Below are 17317 nucleotides of genomic sequence, written 5' to 3'. Positions count from 1 at the left end.
ATGAACCAACCAACCATCATGTCCGCGCACATCAGAGTAGCAAAGGATGGAAAACAGCGCATCTTTGTTGCGCTTGGGGGCGTAGCTCAGTTGGTAGAGCGTTCGCTTTGCATGTGAAAGGTCCCGGGTTCAAGCCCCGGCGCCTCCATGTTTTGTGGACAGTGCATGGTAAGTGTTGGTCGCGGCGAGCCTAAAGACACGCTAGATGTTGCAAAGCCAGCCTCACAGACTCATATGATGTATACTGACGTAAGGAGAGCAAGACGTGAATGTGAGGACCGGCTGTTGTCGAGGTGTCATCGAGTGCAAATCTATCTTAGGTATAACGGCCTAACCTCAATGAAGTCTAGAGTGTGGACAACACGTTCGTCTTACTCAGAGCGGTGGCCGAACGCTATTTTCGACGTTGTGCGTGCCACTTTAATTTTGGCCAACTACGATTCGATACAGAATGCAGGAAACCTGAAAGACACCCTCACGGACACATTGAGAGTAGTGTTTGTCTGCGGAATAATGGGAGTGCAAGGGTCTGTGATATTGATATGGTTGTATGTAGCACTATCCGTCATCAGGGGGCGTAGCTCAGGTGGTAGAGCGCTCGCTTAGCATGCGAGAGGTACTGGGATCGATACCCAGCGTCTCCAGAATTTTTAACACACCAACATGCGCACACTGCCATGCAAATAATTCACAGCCAGCGAATGTGTCTAGGCAGATACGAGCGAACGATTAGCAGCCACAATTGGCAAGCGTGCTGTTACGCGCAGGAAGCACCCTCCTCCCAGCCCTATACTTAATTTAGAACCAGTACAAGTCTTCCCTTAAGATTCTCAAACCTATGTCGGAAAGATCTGCCTTGCGCCGAGTTCACAAAAATCCCACTGCACATTCCCATTCTTTACGTGCAGTCGGCTGCTACTGGTGTTGCTAGTTGTGACTGCTGATGACAGATGCCGTAGCAATCAATTCATGGAGTGAGTTGTATGTTTTGCGACACTCTGTCTCTGACAAGCAAGCGGAGGTGACATAGGCGCGAACACGGGAAGTTTGCAGCTCCTCGCTGCCTGCAGAGACCGAGCAGCCACACTAGTTGGGCGGCCTAAGCCGTAGGCGAAATGTGCTCACTCGCTTGGGCGCGACGTCAAGCTCTAAATAAGGCTGTCACTAGCGTGAGCGTCGTGTAAAGTCGGAAAAGTCGTCTGCATAGGTGAGTGCAATGTTTGGGGAGCGTTTCGTAGTTTGCGCAGTGCAATGGAGACGCGGAAACTTGTTGTGGCTCAGTCTTTTGCAGTTGGACGACAAGAGTGGTACACAGTAGTAAAGTGCGAGGCAGTGAGTTGGCATCAACAGTCGAGTGCACAATGGGGCTTCAGATGTGCTTGTTACCTCAGGCGCTGTGTGATTGTCGACATGGAGTGAAAACGGAGCAATTTGTGACTGTCCTTTCAATTTAAGACGTTAAATACAGACGGAATTTGTAGTCGTAATACCAGAGCATCGAAACTACTTGGAACTCTTGTGCATATGAACGTGATCGCGCCTTTGTACACTGGTCCCTTCGCCCCTATGAACCAACCAACCATCATGTCCGCGCACATCAGAGTAGCAAAGGATGGAAAACAGCGCATCTTTGTTGCGCTTGGGGGCGTAGCTCAGTTGGTAGAGCGTTCGCTTTGCATGTGAAAGGTCCCGGGTTCAAGCCCCGGCGCCTCCATGTTTTGTGGACAGTGCATGGTAAGTGTTGGTCGCGGCGAGCCTAAAGACACGCAAGATGTTGCAAAGCCAGCCTCACAGACTCATATGATGTATACTGACGTAAGGAGAGCAAGACGTGAATGTGAGGACCGGCTGTTGTCGAGGTGTCATCGAGTGCAAATCTATCTTAGGTATAACGGCCTAACCTCAATGAAGTCTAGAGTGTGGACAACACGTTCGTCTTACTCAGAGCGGTGGCCGAACGCTATTTTCGACGTTGTGCGTGCCACTTTAATTTTGGCCAACTACGATTCGATACAGAATGCAGGAAACCTGAAAGACACCCTCACGGACACATTGAGAGTAGTGTTTGTCTGCGGAATAATGGGAGTGCAAGGGTCTGTGATATTGATATGGTTGTATGTAGCACTATCCGTCATCAGGGGGCGTAGCTCAGATGGTAGAGCGCTCGCTTAGCATGCGAGAGGTACTGGGATCGATACCCAGCGTCTCCAGAATTTTTAACACACCAACATGCGCACACTGCCATGCAAATAATTCACAGCCAGCGAATGTGTCTAGGCAGATACGAGCGAACGATTAGCAGCCACAATTGGCAAGCGTGCTGTTACGCGCAGGAAGCACCCTCCTCCCAGCCCTATACTTAATTTAGAACCAGTACAAGTCTTCCCTTAAGATTCTCAAACCTATGTCGGAAAGATCTGCCTTGCGCCGAGTTCACAAAAATCCCACTGCACATTCCCATTCTTTACGTGCAGTCGGCTGCTACTGGTGTTGCTAGTTGTGACTGCTGATGACAGATGCCGTAGCAATCAATTCATGGAGTGAGTTGTATGTTTTGCGACACTCTGTCTCTGACAAGCAAGCGGAGGTGACATAGGCGCGAACACGGGAAGTTTGCAGCTCCTCGCTGCCTGCAGAGACCGAGCAGCCACACTAGTTGGGCGGCCTAAGCCGTAGGCGAAATGTGCTCACTCGCTTGGGCGCGACGTCAAGCTCTAAATAAGGCTGTCACTAGCGTGAGCGTCGTGTAAAGTCGGAAAAGTCGTCTGCATAGGTGAGTGCAATGTTTGGGGAGCGTTTCGTAGTTTGCGCAGTGCAATGGAGACGCGGAAACTTGTTGTGGCTCAGTCTTTTGCAGTTGGACGACAAGAGTGGTACACAGTAGTAAAGTGCGAGGCAGTGAGTTGGCATCAACAGTCGAGTGCACAATGGGGCTTCAGATGTGCTTGTTACCTCAGGCGCTGTGTGATTGTCGACATGGAGTGAAAACGGAGCAATTTGTGACTGTCCTTTCAATTTAAGACGTTAAATACAGACGGAATTTGTAGTCGTAATACCAGAGCATCGAAACTACTTGGAACTCTTGTGCATATGAACGTGATCGCGCCTTTGTACACTGGTCCCTTCGCCCCTATGAACCAACCAACCATCATGTCCGCGCACATCAGAGTAGCAAAGGATGGAAAACAGCGCATCTTTGTTGCGCTTGGGGGCGTAGCTCAGTTGGTAGAGCGTTCGCTTTGCATGTGAAAGGTCCCGGGTTCAAGCCCCGGCGCCTCCATGTTTTGTGGACAGTGCATGGTAAGTGTTGGTCGCGGCGAGCCTAAAGACACGCTAGATGTTGCAAAGCCAGCCTCACAGACTCATATGATGTATACTGACGTAAGGAGAGCAAGACGTGAATGTGAGGACCGGCTGTTGTCGAGGTGTCATCGAGTGCAAATCTATCTTAGGTATAACGGCCTAACCTCAATGAAGTCTAGAGTGTGGACAACACGTTCGTCTTACTCAGAGCGGTGGCCGAACGCTATTTTCGACGTTGTGCGTGCCACTTTAATTTTGGCCAACTACGATTCGATACAGAATGCAGGAAACCTGAAAGACACCCTCACGGACACATTGAGAGTAGTGTTTGTCTGCGGAATAATGGGAGTGCAAGGGTCTGTGATATTGATATGGTTGTATGTAGCACTATCCGTCATCAGGGGGCGTAGCTCAGGTGGTAGAGCGCTCGCTTAGCATGCGAGAGGTACTGGGATCGATACCCAGCGTCTCCAGAATTTTTAACACACCAACATGCGCACACTGCCATGCAAATAATTCACAGCCAGCGAATGTGTCTAGGCAGATACGAGCGAACGATTAGCAGCCACAATTGGCAAGCGTGCTGTTACGCGCAGGAAGCACCCTCCTCCCAGCCCTATACTTAATTTAGAACCAGTACAAGTCTTCCCTTAAGATTCTCAAACCTATGTCGGAAAGATCTGCCTTGCGCCGAGTTCACAAAAATCCCACTGCACATTCCCATTCTTTACGTGCAGTCGGCTGCTACTGGTGTTGCTAGTTGTGACTGCTGATGACAGATGCCGTAGCAATCAATTCATGGAGTGAGTTGTATGTTTTGCGACACTCTGTCTCTGACAAGCAAGCGGAGGTGACATAGGCGCGAACACGGGAAGTTTGCAGCTCCTCGCTGCCTGCAGAGACCGAGCAGCCACACTAGTTGGGCGGCCTAAGCCGTAGGCGAAATGTGCTCACTCGCTTGGGCGCGACGTCAAGCTCTAAATAAGGCTGTCACTAGCGTGAGCGTCGTGTAAAGTCGGAAAAGTCGTCTGCATAGGTGAGTGCAATGTTTGGGGAGCGTTTCGTAGTTTGCGCAGTGCAATGGAGACGCGGAAACTTGTTGTGGCTCAGTCTTTTGCAGTTGGACGACAAGAGTGGTACACAGTAGTAAAGTGCGAGGCAGTGAGTTGGCATCAACAGTCGAGTGCACAATGGGGCTTCAGATGTGCTTGTTACCTCAGGCGCTGTGTGATTGTCGACATGGAGTGAAAACGGAGCAATTTGTGACTGTCCTTTCAATTTAAGACGTTAAATACAGACGGAATTTGTAGTCGTAATACCAGAGCATCGAAACTACTTGGAACTCTTGTGCATATGAACGTGATCGCGCCTTTGTACACTGGTCCCTTCGCCCCTATGAACCAACCAACCATCATGTCCGCGCACATCAGAGTAGCAAAGGATGGAAAACAGCGCATCTTTGTTGCGCTTGGGGGCGTAGCTCAGTTGGTAGAGCGTTCGCTTTGCATGTGAAAGGTCCCGGGTTCAAGCCCCGGCGCCTCCATGTTTTGTGGACAGTGCATGGTAAGTGTTGGTCGCGGCGAGCCTAAAGACACGCAAGATGTTGCAAAGCCAGCCTCACAGACTCATATGATGTATACTGACGTAAGGAGAGCAAGACGTGAATGTGAGGACCGGCTGTTGTCGAGGTGTCATCGAGTGCAAATCTATCTTAGGTATAACGGCCTAACCTCAATGAAGTCTAGAGTGTGGACAACACGTTCGTCTTACTCAGAGCGGTGGCCGAACGCTATTTTCGACGTTGTGCGTGCCACTTTAATTTTGGCCAACTACGATTCGATACAGAATGCAGGAAACCTGAAAGACACCCTCACGGACACATTGAGAGTAGTGTTTGTCTGCGGAATAATGGGAGTGCAAGGGTCTGTGATATTGATATGGTTGTATGTAGCACTATCCGTCATCAGGGGGCGTAGCTCAGGTGGTAGAGCGCTCGCTTAGCATGCGAGAGGTACTGGGATCGATACCCAGCGTCTCCAGAATTTTTAACACACCAACATGCGCACACTGCCATGCAAATAATTCACAGCCAGCGAATGTGTCTAGGCAGATACGAGCGAACGATTAGCAGCCACAATTGGCAAGCGTGCTGTTACGCGCAGGAAGCACCCTCCTCCCAGCCCTATACTTAATTTAGAACCAGTACAAGTCTTCCCTTAAGATTCTCAAACCTATGTCGGAAAGATCTGCCTTGCGCCGAGTTCACAAAAATCCCACTGCACATTCCCATTCTTTACGTGCAGTCGGCTGCTACTGGTGTTGCTAGTTGTGACTGCTGATGACAGATGCCGTAGCAATCAATTCATGGAGTGAGTTGTATGTTTTGCGACACTCTGTCTCTGACAAGCAAGCGGAGGTGACATAGGCGCGAACACGGGAAGTTTGCAGCTCCTCGCTGCCTGCAGAGACCGAGCAGCCACACTAGTTGGGCGGCCTAAGCCGTAGGCGAAATGTGCTCACTCGCTTGGGCGCGACGTCAAGCTCTAAATAAGGCTGTCACTAGCGTGAGCGTTGCGTGAGCGTCGTGTAAAGTCGGAAAAGTCGTCTGCATAGGTGAGTGCAATGTTTGGGGAGCGTTTCGTAGTTTGCGCAGTGCAATGGAGACGCGGAAACTTGTTGTGGCTCAGTCTTTTGCAGTTGGACGACAAGAGTGGTACACAGTAGTAAAGTGCGAGGCAGTGAGTTGGCATCAACAGTCGAGTGCACAATGGGGCTTCAGATGTGCTTGTTACCTCAGGCGCTGTGTGATTGTCGACATGGAGTGAAAACGGAGCAATTTGTGACTGTCCTTTCAATTTAAGACGTTAAATACAGACGGAATTTGTAGTCGTAATACCAGAGCATCGAAACTACTTGGAACTCTTGTGCATATGAACGTGATCGCGCCTTTGTACACTGGTCCCTTCGCCCCTATGAACCAACCAACCATCATGTCCGCGCACATCAGAGTAGCAAAGGATGGAAAACAGCGCATCTTTGTTGCGCTTGGGGGCGTAGCTCAGTTGATAGAGCGTTCGCTTTGCATGTGAAAGGTCCCGGGTTCAAGCCCCGGCGCCTCCATGTTTTGTGGACAGTGCATGGTAAGTGTTGGTCGCGGCGAGCCTAAAGACACGCTAGATGTTGCAAAGCCAGCCTCACAGACTCATATGATGTATACTGACGTAAGGAGAGCAAGACGTGAATGTGAGGACCGGCTGTTGTCGAGGTGTCATCGAGTGCAAATCTATCTTAGGTATAACGGCCTAACCTCAATGAAGTCTAGAGTGTGGACAACACGTTCGTCTTACTCAGAGCGGTGGCCGAACGCTATTTTCGACGTTGTGCGTGCCACTTTAATTTTGGCCAACTACGATTCGATACAGAATGCAGGAAACCTGAAAGACACCCTCACGGACACATTGAGAGTAGTGTTTGTCTGCGGAATAATGGGAGTGCAAGGGTCTGTGATATTGATATGGTTGTATGTAGCACTATCCGTCATCAGGGGGCGTAGCTCAGGTGGTAGAGCGCTCGCTTAGCATGCGAGAGGTACTGGGATCGATACCCAGCGTCTCCAGAATTTTTAACACACCAACATGCGCACACTGCCATGCAAATAATTCACAGCCAGCGAATGTGTCTAGGCAGATACGAGCGAACGATTAGCAGCCACAATTGGCAAGCGTGCTGTTACGCGCAGGAAGCACCCTCCTCCCAGCCCTATACTTAATTTAGAACCAGTACAAGTCTTCCCTTAAGATTCTCAAACCTATGTCGGAAAGATCTGCCTTGCGCCGAGTTCACAAAAATCCCACTGCACATTCCCATTCTTTACGTGCAGTCGGCTGCTACTGGTGTTGCTAGTTGTGACTGCTGATGACAGATGCCGTAGCAATCAATTCATGGAGTGAGTTGTATGTTTTGCGACACTCTGTCTCTGACAAGCAAGCGGAGGTGACATAGGCGCGAACACGGGAAGTTTGCAGCTCCTCGCTGCCTGCAGAGACCGAGCAGCCACACTAGTTGGGCGGCCTAAGCCGTAGGCGAAATGTGCTCACTCGCTTGGGCGCGACGTCAAGCTCTAAATAAGGCTGTCACTAGCGTGAGCGTCGTGTAAAGTCGGAAAAGTCGTCTGCATAGGTGAGTGCAATGTTTGGGGAGCGTTTCGTAGTTTGCGCAGTGCAATGGAGACGCGGAAACTTGTTGTGGCTCAGTCTTTTGCAGTTGGACGACAAGAGTGGTACACAGTAGTAAAGTGCGAGGCAGTGAGTTGGCATCAACAGTCGAGTGCACAATGGGGCTTCAGATGTGCTTGTTACCTCAGGCGCTGTGTGATTGTCGACATGGAGTGAAAACGGAGCAATTTGTGACTGTCCTTTCAATTTAAGACGTTAAATACAGACGGAATTTGTAGTCGTAATACCAGAGCATCGAAACTACTTGGAACTCTTGTGCATATGAACGTGATCGCGCCTTTGTACACTGGTCCCTTCGCCCCTATGAACCAACCAACCATCATGTCCGCGCACATCAGAGTAGCAAAGGATGGAAAACAGCGCATCTTTGTTGCGCTTGGGGGCGTAGCTCAGTTGGTAGAGCGTTCGCTTTGCATGTGAAAGGTCCCGGGTTCAAGCCCCGGCGCCTCCATGTTTTGTGGACAGTGCATGGTAAGTGTTGGTCGCGGCGAGCCTAAAGACACGCAAGATGTTGCAAAGCCAGCCTCACAGACTCATATGATGTATACTGACGTAAGGAGAGCAAGACGTGAATGTGAGGACCGGCTGTTGTCGAGGTGTCATCGAGTGCAAATCTATCTTAGGTATAACGGCCTAACCTCAATGAAGTCTAGAGTGTGGACAACACGTTCGTCTTACTCAGAGCGGTGGCCGAACGCTATTTTCGACGTTGTGCGTGCCACTTTAATTTTGGCCAACTACGATTCGATACAGAATGCAGGAAACCTGAAAGACACCCTCACGGACACATTGAGAGTAGTGTTTGTCTGCGGAATAATGGGAGTGCAAGGGTCTGTGATATTGATATGGTTGTATGTAGCACTATCCGTCATCAGGGGGCGTAGCTCAGATGGTAGAGCGCTCGCTTAGCATGCGAGAGGTACTGGGATCGATACCCAGCGTCTCCAGAATTTTTAACACACCAACATGCGCACACTGCCATGCAAATAATTCACAGCCAGCGAATGTGTCTAGGCAGATACGAGCGAACGATTAGCAGCCACAATTGGCAAGCGTGCTGTTACGCGCAGGAAGCACCCTCCTCCCAGCCCTATACTTAATTTAGAACCAGTACAAGTCTTCCCTTAAGATTCTCAAACCTATGTCGGAAAGATCTGCCTTGCGCCGAGTTCACAAAAATCCCACTGCACATTCCCATTCTTTACGTGCAGTCGGCTGCTACTGGTGTTGCTAGTTGTGACTGCTGATGACAGATGCCGTAGCAATCAATTCATGGAGTGAGTTGTATGTTTTGCGACACTCTGTCTCTGACAAGCAAGCGGAGGTGACATAGGCGCGAACACGGGAAGTTTGCAGCTCCTCGCTGCCTGCAGAGACCGAGCAGCCACACTAGTTGGGCGGCCTAAGCCGTAGGCGAAATGTGCTCACTCGCTTGGGCGCGACGTCAAGCTCTAAATAAGGCTGTCACTAGCGTGAGCGTCGTGTAAAGTCGGAAAAGTCGTCTGCATAGGTGAGTGCAATGTTTGGGGAGCGTTTCGTAGTTTGCGCAGTGCAATGGAGACGCGGAAACTTGTTGTGGCTCAGTCTTTTGCAGTTGGACGACAAGAGTGGTACACAGTAGTAAAGTGCGAGGCAGTGAGTTGGCATCAACAGTCGAGTGCACAATGGGGCTTCAGATGTGCTTGTTACCTCAGGCGCTGTGTGATTGTCGACATGGAGTGAAAACGGAGCAATTTGTGACTGTCCTTTCAATTTAAGACGTTAAATACAGACGGAATTTGTAGTCGTAATACCAGAGCATCGAAACTACTTGGAACTCTTGTGCATATGAACGTGATCGCGCCTTTGTACACTGGTCCCTTCGCCCCTATGAACCAACCAACCATCATGTCCGCGCACATCAGAGTAGCAAAGGATGGAAAACAGCGCATCTTTGTTGCGCTTGGGGGCGTAGCTCAGTTGGTAGAGCGTTCGCTTTGCATGTGAAAGGTCCCGGGTTCAAGCCCCGGCGCCTCCATGTTTTGTGGACAGTGCATGGTAAGTGTTGGTCGCGGCGAGCCTAAAGACACGCTAGATGTTGCAAAGCCAGCCTCACAGACTCATATGATGTATACTGACGTAAGGAGAGCAAGACGTGAATGTGAGGACCGGCTGTTGTCGAGGTGTCATCGAGTGCAAATCTATCTTAGGTATAACGGCCTAACCTCAATGAAGTCTAGAGTGTGGACAACACGTTCGTCTTACTCAGAGCGGTGGCCGAACGCTATTTTCGACGTTGTGCGTGCCACTTTAATTTTGGCCAACTACGATTCGATACAGAATGCAGGAAACCTGAAAGACACCCTCACGGACACATTGAGAGTAGTGTTTGTCTGCGGAATAATGGGAGTGCAAGGGTCTGTGATATTGATATGGTTGTATGTAGCACTATCCGTCATCAGGGGGCGTAGCTCAGGTGGTAGAGCGCTCGCTTAGCATGCGAGAGGTACTGGGATCGATACCCAGCGTCTCCAGAATTTTTAACACACCAACATGCGCACACTGCCATGCAAATAATTCACAGCCAGCGAATGTGTCTAGGCAGATACGAGCGAACGATTAGCAGCCACAATTGGCAAGCGTGCTGTTACGCGCAGGAAGCACCCTCCTCCCAGCCCTATACTTAATTTAGAACCAGTACAAGTCTTCCCTTAAGATTCTCAAACCTATGTCGGAAAGATCTGCCTTGCGCCGAGTTCACAAAAATCCCACTGCACATTCCCATTCTTTACGTGCAGTCGGCTGCTACTGGTGTTGCTAGTTGTGACTGCTGATGACAGATGCCGTAGCAATCAATTCATGGAGTGAGTTGTATGTTTTGCGACACTCTGTCTCTGACAAGCAAGCGGAGGTGACATAGGCGCGAACACGGGAAGTTTGCAGCTCCTCGCTGCCTGCAGAGACCGAGCAGCCACACTAGTTGGGCGGCCTAAGCCGTAGGCGAAATGTGCTCACTCGCTTGGGCGCGACGTCAAGCTCTAAATAAGGCTGTCACTAGCGTGAGCGTCGTGTAAAGTCGGAAAAGTCGTCTGCATAGGTGAGTGCAATGTTTGGGGAGCGTTTCGTAGTTTGCGCAGTGCAATGGAGACGCGGAAACTTGTTGTGGCTCAGTCTTTTGCAGTTGGACGACAAGAGTGGTACACAGTAGTAAAGTGCGAGGCAGTGAGTTGGCATCAACAGTCGAGTGCACAATGGGGCTTCAGATGTGCTTGTTACCTCAGGCGCTGTGTGATTGTCGACATGGAGTGAAAACGGAGCAATTTGTGACTGTCCTTTCAATTTAAGACGTTAAATACAGACGGAATTTGTAGTCGTAATACCAGAGCATCGAAACTACTTGGAACTCTTGTGCATATGAACGTGATCGCGCCTTTGTACACTGGTCCCTTCGCCCCTATGAACCAACCAACCATCATGTCCGCGCACATCAGAGTAGCAAAGGATGGAAAACAGCGCATCTTTGTTGCGCTTGGGGGCGTAGCTCAGTTGGTAGAGCGTTCGCTTTGCATGTGAAAGGTCCCGGGTTCAAGCCCCGGCGCCTCCATGTTTTGTGGACAGTGCATGGTAAGTGTTGGTCGCGGCGAGCCTAAAGACACGCAAGATGTTGCAAAGCCAGCCTCACAGACTCATATGATGTATACTGACGTAAGGAGAGCAAGACGTGAATGTGAGGACCGGCTGTTGTCGAGGTGTCATCGAGTGCAAATCTATCTTAGGTATAACGGCCTAACCTCAATGAAGTCTAGAGTGTGGACAACACGTTCGTCTTACTCAGAGCGGTGGCCGAACGCTATTTTCGACGTTGTGCGTGCCACTTTAATTTTGGCCAACTACGATTCGATACAGAATGCAGGAAACCTGAAAGACACCCTCACGGACACATTGAGAGTAGTGTTTGTCTGCGGAATAATGGGAGTGCAAGGGTCTGTGATATTGATATGGTTGTATGTAGCACTATCCGTCATCAGGGGGCGTAGCTCAGATGGTAGAGCGCTCGCTTAGCATGCGAGAGGTACTGGGATCGATACCCAGCGTCTCCAGAATTTTTAACACACCAACATGCGCACACTGCCATGCAAATAATTCACAGCCAGCGAATGTGTCTAGGCAGATACGAGCGAACGATTAGCAGCCACAATTGGCAAGCGTGCTGTTACGCGCAGGAAGCACCCTCCTCCCAGCCCTATACTTAATTTAGAACCAGTACAAGTCTTCCCTTAAGATTCTCAAACCTATGTCGGAAAGATCTGCCTTGCGCCGAGTTCACAAAAATCCCACTGCACATTCCCATTCTTTACGTGCAGTCGGCTGCTACTGGTGTTGCTAGTTGTGACTGCTGATGACAGATGCCGTAGCAATCAATTCATGGAGTGAGTTGTATGTTTTGCGACACTCTGTCTCTGACAAGCAAGCGGAGGTGACATAGGCGCGAACACGGGAAGTTTGCAGCTCCTCGCTGCCTGCAGAGACCGAGCAGCCACACTAGTTGGGCGGCCTAAGCCGTAGGCGAAATGTGCTCACTCGCTTGGGCGCGACGTCAAGCTCTAAATAAGGCTGTCACTAGCGTGAGCGTCGTGTAAAGTCGGAAAAGTCGTCTGCATAGGTGAGTGCAATGTTTGGGGAGCGTTTCGTAGTTTGCGCAGTGCAATGGAGACGCGGAAACTTGTTGTGGCTCAGTCTTTTGCAGTTGGACGACAAGAGTGGTACACAGTAGTAAAGTGCGAGGCAGTGAGTTGGCATCAACAGTCGAGTGCACAATGGGGCTTCAGATGTGCTTGTTACCTCAGGCGCTGTGTGATTGTCGACATGGAGTGAAAACGGAGCAATTTGTGACTGTCCTTTCAATTTAAGACGTTAAATACAGACGGAATTTGTAGTCGTAATACCAGAGCATCGAAACTACTTGGAACTCTTGTGCATATGAACGTGATCGCGCCTTTGTACACTGGTCCCTTCGCCCCTATGAACCAACCAACCATCATGTCCGCGCACATCAGAGTAGCAAAGGATGGAAAACAGCGCATCTTTGTTGCGCTTGGGGGCGTAGCTCAGTTGGTAGAGCGTTCGCTTTGCATGTGAAAGGTCCCGGGTTCAAGCCCCGGCGCCTCCATGTTTTGTGGACAGTGCATGGTAAGTGTTGGTCGCGGCGAGCCTAAAGACACGCTAGATGTTGCAAAGCCAGCCTCACAGACTCATATGATGTATACTGACGTAAGGAGAGCAAGACGTGAATGTGAGGACCGGCTGTTGTCGAGGTGTCATCGAGTGCAAATCTATCTTAGGTATAACGGCCTAACCTCAATGAAGTCTAGAGTGTGGACAACACGTTCGTCTTACTCAGAGCGGTGGCCGAACGCTATTTTCGACGTTGTGCGTGCCACTTTAATTTTGGCCAACTACGATTCGATACAGAATGCAGGAAACCTGAAAGACACCCTCACGGACACATTGAGAGTAGTGTTTGTCTGCGGAATAATGGGAGTGCAAGGGTCTGTGATATTGATATGGTTGTATGTAGCACTATCCGTCATCAGGGGGCGTAGCTCAGATGGTAGAGCGCTCGCTTAGCATGCGAGAGGTACTGGGATCGATACCCAGCGTCTCCAGAATTTTTAACACACCAACATGCGCACACTGCCATGCAAATAATTCACAGCCAGCGAATGTGTCTAGGCAGATACGAGCGAACGATTAGCAGCCACAATTGGCAAGCGTGCTGTTACGCGCAGGAAGCACCCTCCTCCCAGCCCTATACTTAATTTAGAACCAGTACAAGTCTTCCCTTAAGATTCTCAAACCTATGTCGGAAAGATCTGCCTTGCGCCGAGTTCACAAAAATCCCACTGCACATTCCCATTCTTTACGTGCAGTCGGCTGCTACTGGTGTTGCTAGTTGTGACTGCTGATGACAGATGCCGTAGCAATCAATTCATGGAGTGAGTTGTATGTTTTGCGACACTCTGTCTCTGACAAGCAAGCGGAGGTGACATAGGCGCGAACACGGGAAGTTTGCAGCTCCTCGCTGCCTGCAGAGACCGAGCAGCCACACTAGTTGGGCGGCCTAAGCCGTAGGCGAAATGTGCTCACTCGCTTGGGCGCGACGTCAAGCTCTAAATAAGGCTGTCACTAGCGTGAGCGTCGTGTAAAGTCGGAAAAGTCGTCTGCATAGGTGAGTGCAATGTTTGGGGAGCGTTTCGTAGTTTGCGCAGTGCAATGGAGACGCGGAAACTTGTTGTGGCTCAGTCTTTTGCAGTTGGACGACAAGAGTGGTACACAGTAGTAAAGTGCGAGGCAGTGAGTTGGCATCAACAGTCGAGTGCACAATGGGGCTTCAGATGTGCTTGTTACCTCAGGCGCTGTGTGATTGTCGACATGGAGTGAAAACGGAGCAATTTGTGACTGTCCTTTCAATTTAAGACGTTAAATACAGACGGAATTTGTAGTCGTAATACCAGAGCATCGAAACTACTTGGAACTCTTGTGCATATGAACGTGATCGCGCCTTTGTACACTGGTCCCTTCGCCCCTATGAACCAACCAACCATCATGTCCGCGCACATCAGAGTAGCAAAGGATGGAAAACAGCGCATCTTTGTTGCGCTTGGGGGCGTAGCTCAGTTGGTAGAGCGTTCGCTTTGCATGTGAAAGGTCCCGGGTTCAAGCCCCGGCGCCTCCATGTTTTGTGGACAGTGCATGGTAAGTGTTGGTCGCGGCGAGCCTAAAGACACGCAAGATGTTGCAAAGCCAGCCTCACAGACTCATATGATGTATACTGACGTAAGGAGAGCAAGACGTGAATGTGAGGACCGGCTGTTGTCGAGGTGTCATCGAGTGCAAATCTATCTTAGGTATAACGGCCTAACCTCAATGAAGTCTAGAGTGTGGACAACACGTTCGTCTTACTCAGAGCGGTGGCCGAACGCTATTTTCGACGTTGTGCGTGCCACTTTAATTTTGGCCAACTACGATTCGATACAGAATGCAGGAAACCTGAAAGACACCCTCACGGACACATTGAGAGTAGTGTTTGTCTGCGGAATAATGGGAGTGCAAGGGTCTGTGATATTGATATGGTTGTATGTAGCACTATCCGTCATCAGGGGGCGTAGCTCAGATGGTAGAGCGCTCGCTTAGCATGCGAGAGGTACTGGGATCGATACCCAGCGTCTCCAGAATTTTTAACACACCAACATGCGCACACTGCCATGCAAATAATTCACAGCCAGCGAATGTGTCTAGGCAGATACGAGCGAACGATTAGCAGCCACAATTGGCAAGCGTGCTGTTACGCGCAGGAAGCACCCCTCCTCCCAGCCCTATACTTAATTTAGAACCAGTACAAGTCTTCCCTTAAGATTCTCAAACCTATGTCGGAAAGATCTGCCTTGCGCCGAGTTCACAAAAATCCCACTGCACATTCCCATTCTTTACGTGCAGTCGGCTGCTACTGGTGTTGCTAGTTGTGACTGCTGATGACAGATGCCGTAGCAATCAATTCATGGAGTGAGTTGTATGTTTTGCGACACTCTGTCTCTGACAAGCAAGCGGAGGTGACATAGGCGCGAACACGGGAAGTTTGCAGCTCCTCGCTGCCTGCAGAGACCGAGCAGCCACACTAGTTGGGCGGCCTAAGCCGTAGGCGAAATGTGCTCACTCGCTTGGGCGCGACGTCAAGCTCTAAATAAGGCTGTCACTAGCGTGAGCGTCGTGTAAAGTCGGAAAAGTCGTCTGCATAGGTGAGTGCAATGTTTGGGGAGCGTTTCGTAGTTTGCGCAGTGCAATGGAGACGCGGAAACTTGTTGTGGCTCAGTCTTTGCAGTTGGACGACAAGAGTGGTACACAGTAGTAAAGTGCGAGGCAGTGAGTTGGCATCAACAGTCGAGTGCACAATGGGGCTTCAGATGTGCTTGTTACCTCAGGCGCTGTGTGATTGTCGACATGGAGTGAAAACGGAGCAATTTGTGACTGTCCTTTCAATTTAAGACGTTAAATACAGACGGAATTTGTAGTCGTAATACCAGAGCATCGAAACTACTTGGAACTCTTGTGCATATGAACGTGATCGCGCCTTTGTACACTGGTCCCTTCGCCCCTATGAACCAACCAACCATCATGTCCGCGCACATCAGAGTAGCAAAGGATGGAAAACAGCGCATCTTTGTTGCGCTTGGGGGCGTAGCTCAGTTGGTAGAGCGTTCGCTTTGCATGTGAAAGGTCCCGGGTTCAAGCCCCGGCGCCTCCATGTTTTGTGGACAGTGCATGGTAAGTGTTGGTCGCGGCGAGCCTAAAGACACGCAAGATGTTGCAAAGCCAGCCTCACAGACTCATATGATGTATACTGACGTAAGGAGAGCAAGACGTGAATGTGAGGACCGGCTGTTGTCGAGGTGTCATCGAGTGCAAATCTATCTTAGGTATAACGGCCTAACCTCAATGAAGTCTAGAGTGTGGACAACACGTTCGTCTTACTCAGAGCGGTGGCCGAACGCTATTTTCGACGTTGTGCGTGCCACTTTAATTTTGGCCAACTACGATTCGATACAGAATGCAGGAAACCTGAAAGACACCCTCACGGACACATTGAGAGTAGTGTTTGTCTGCGGAATAATGGGAGTGCAAGGGTCTGTGATATTGATATGGTTGTATGTAGCACTATCCGTCATCAGGGGGCGTAGCTCAGATGGTAGAGCGCTCGCTTAGCATGCGAGAGGTACTGGGATCGATACCCAGCGTCTCCAGAATTTTTAACACACCAACATGCGCACACTGCCATGCAAATAATTCACAGCCAGCGAATGTGTCTAGGCAGATACGAGCGAACGATTAGCAGCCACAATTGGCAAGCGTGCTGTTACGCGCAGGAAGCACCCTCCTCCCAGCCCTATACTTAATTTAGAACCAGTACAAGTCTTCCCTTAAGATTCTCAAACCTATGTCGGAAAGATCTGCCTTGCGCCGAGTTCACAAAAATCCCACTGCACATTCCCATTCTTTACGTGCAGTCGGCTGCTACTGGTGTTGCTAGTTGTGACTGCTGATGACAGATGCCGTAGCAATCAATTCATGGAGTGAGTTGTATGTTTTGCGACACTCTGTCTCTGACAAGCAAGCGGAGGTGACATAGGCGCGAACACGGGAAGTTTGCAGCTCCTCGCTGCCTGCAGAGACCGAGCAGCCACACTAGTTGGGCGGCCTAAGCCGTAGGCGAAATGTGCTCACTCGCTTGGGCGCGACGTCAAGCTCTAAATAAGGCTGTCACTAGCGTGAGCGTCGTGTAAAGTCGGAAAAGTCGTCTGCATAGGTGAGTGCAATGTTTGGGGAGCGTTTCGTAGTTTGCGCAGTGCAATGGAGACGCGGAAACTTGTTGTGGCTCAGTCTTTTGCAGTTGGACGACAAGAGTGGTACACAGTAGTAAAGTGCGAGGCAGTGAGTTGGCATCAACAGTCGAGTGCACAATGGGGCTTCAGATGTGCTTGTTACCTCAGGCGCTGTGTGATTGTCGACATGGAGTGAAAACGGAGCAATTTGTGACTGTCCTTTCAATTTAAGACGTTAAATACAGACGGAATTTGTAGTCGTAATACCAGAGCATCGAAACTACTTGGAACTCTTGTGCATATGAACGTGATCGCGCCTTTGTACACTGGTCCCCTTCGCCCCTATGAACCAACCAACCATCATGTCCGCGCACATCAGAGTAGCAAAGGATGGAAAACAGCGCATCTTTGTTGCGCTTGGGG

General features: G+C 50.1%; 22 non-coding genes across 22 annotated transcripts; all 22 read left to right on the top strand.

Moving 5' to 3' along the window:
• The first annotated feature begins 75 nt into the window (after positions 1 to 75).
• Trnaa-ugc (transfer RNA alanine (anticodon UGC)) lies at positions 76 to 148 on the top strand. Its single transcript has one exon. It is a non-coding gene; the product is annotated as a tRNA-Ala (tRNA).
• A 423-nt stretch (positions 149 to 571) lies between these two features.
• Trnaa-agc (transfer RNA alanine (anticodon AGC)) lies at positions 572 to 644 on the top strand. Its single transcript has one exon. It is a non-coding gene; the product is annotated as a tRNA-Ala (tRNA).
• Positions 645 to 1641: 997 nt separating this feature from the next.
• Positions 1642 to 1714, top strand: Trnaa-ugc (transfer RNA alanine (anticodon UGC)). The gene has a single exon. It is a non-coding gene; the product is annotated as a tRNA-Ala (tRNA).
• A 423-nt stretch (positions 1715 to 2137) lies between these two features.
• Trnaa-agc (transfer RNA alanine (anticodon AGC)) lies at positions 2138 to 2210 on the top strand. Its single transcript has one exon. It is a non-coding gene; the product is annotated as a tRNA-Ala (tRNA).
• A 997-nt stretch (positions 2211 to 3207) lies between these two features.
• Trnaa-ugc (transfer RNA alanine (anticodon UGC)) lies at positions 3208 to 3280 on the top strand. Its single transcript has one exon. It is a non-coding gene; the product is annotated as a tRNA-Ala (tRNA).
• Positions 3281 to 3703: 423 nt separating this feature from the next.
• Trnaa-agc (transfer RNA alanine (anticodon AGC)) lies at positions 3704 to 3776 on the top strand. The gene has a single exon. It is a non-coding gene; the product is annotated as a tRNA-Ala (tRNA).
• Positions 3777 to 4773: 997 nt separating this feature from the next.
• Positions 4774 to 4846, top strand: Trnaa-ugc (transfer RNA alanine (anticodon UGC)). The gene has a single exon. It is a non-coding gene; the product is annotated as a tRNA-Ala (tRNA).
• A 423-nt stretch (positions 4847 to 5269) lies between these two features.
• Trnaa-agc (transfer RNA alanine (anticodon AGC)) lies at positions 5270 to 5342 on the top strand. Its single transcript has one exon. It is a non-coding gene; the product is annotated as a tRNA-Ala (tRNA).
• Positions 5343 to 6350: 1008 nt separating this feature from the next.
• Trnaa-ugc (transfer RNA alanine (anticodon UGC)) lies at positions 6351 to 6423 on the top strand. Its single transcript has one exon. It is a non-coding gene; the product is annotated as a tRNA-Ala (tRNA).
• Positions 6424 to 6846: 423 nt separating this feature from the next.
• Positions 6847 to 6919, top strand: Trnaa-agc (transfer RNA alanine (anticodon AGC)). The gene has a single exon. It is a non-coding gene; the product is annotated as a tRNA-Ala (tRNA).
• Positions 6920 to 7916: 997 nt separating this feature from the next.
• Trnaa-ugc (transfer RNA alanine (anticodon UGC)) lies at positions 7917 to 7989 on the top strand. Its single transcript has one exon. It is a non-coding gene; the product is annotated as a tRNA-Ala (tRNA).
• A 423-nt stretch (positions 7990 to 8412) lies between these two features.
• Positions 8413 to 8485, top strand: Trnaa-agc (transfer RNA alanine (anticodon AGC)). The gene has a single exon. It is a non-coding gene; the product is annotated as a tRNA-Ala (tRNA).
• Positions 8486 to 9482: 997 nt separating this feature from the next.
• Positions 9483 to 9555, top strand: Trnaa-ugc (transfer RNA alanine (anticodon UGC)). The gene has a single exon. It is a non-coding gene; the product is annotated as a tRNA-Ala (tRNA).
• A 423-nt stretch (positions 9556 to 9978) lies between these two features.
• On the top strand, positions 9979 to 10051 carry Trnaa-agc (transfer RNA alanine (anticodon AGC)). Its single transcript has one exon. It is a non-coding gene; the product is annotated as a tRNA-Ala (tRNA).
• A 997-nt stretch (positions 10052 to 11048) lies between these two features.
• Positions 11049 to 11121, top strand: Trnaa-ugc (transfer RNA alanine (anticodon UGC)). Its single transcript has one exon. It is a non-coding gene; the product is annotated as a tRNA-Ala (tRNA).
• Positions 11122 to 11544: 423 nt separating this feature from the next.
• Positions 11545 to 11617, top strand: Trnaa-agc (transfer RNA alanine (anticodon AGC)). Its single transcript has one exon. It is a non-coding gene; the product is annotated as a tRNA-Ala (tRNA).
• Positions 11618 to 12614: 997 nt separating this feature from the next.
• Trnaa-ugc (transfer RNA alanine (anticodon UGC)) lies at positions 12615 to 12687 on the top strand. Its single transcript has one exon. It is a non-coding gene; the product is annotated as a tRNA-Ala (tRNA).
• A 423-nt stretch (positions 12688 to 13110) lies between these two features.
• Positions 13111 to 13183, top strand: Trnaa-agc (transfer RNA alanine (anticodon AGC)). The gene has a single exon. It is a non-coding gene; the product is annotated as a tRNA-Ala (tRNA).
• Positions 13184 to 14180: 997 nt separating this feature from the next.
• Positions 14181 to 14253, top strand: Trnaa-ugc (transfer RNA alanine (anticodon UGC)). The gene has a single exon. It is a non-coding gene; the product is annotated as a tRNA-Ala (tRNA).
• Positions 14254 to 14676: 423 nt separating this feature from the next.
• Positions 14677 to 14749, top strand: Trnaa-agc (transfer RNA alanine (anticodon AGC)). Its single transcript has one exon. It is a non-coding gene; the product is annotated as a tRNA-Ala (tRNA).
• A 997-nt stretch (positions 14750 to 15746) lies between these two features.
• On the top strand, positions 15747 to 15819 carry Trnaa-ugc (transfer RNA alanine (anticodon UGC)). The gene has a single exon. It is a non-coding gene; the product is annotated as a tRNA-Ala (tRNA).
• A 423-nt stretch (positions 15820 to 16242) lies between these two features.
• On the top strand, positions 16243 to 16315 carry Trnaa-agc (transfer RNA alanine (anticodon AGC)). The gene has a single exon. It is a non-coding gene; the product is annotated as a tRNA-Ala (tRNA).
• Positions 16316 to 17317: the final 1002 nt, after the last annotated feature.

Source organism: Schistocerca cancellata, unplaced genomic scaffold, assembly GCF_023864275.1.
Source record: "Schistocerca cancellata isolate TAMUIC-IGC-003103 unplaced genomic scaffold, iqSchCanc2.1 HiC_scaffold_939, whole genome shotgun sequence".
NCBI lineage: Eukaryota > Metazoa > Arthropoda > Insecta > Orthoptera > Acrididae > Schistocerca > Schistocerca cancellata.
This window is presented reverse-complemented; position numbering and strand designations above follow the sequence as displayed.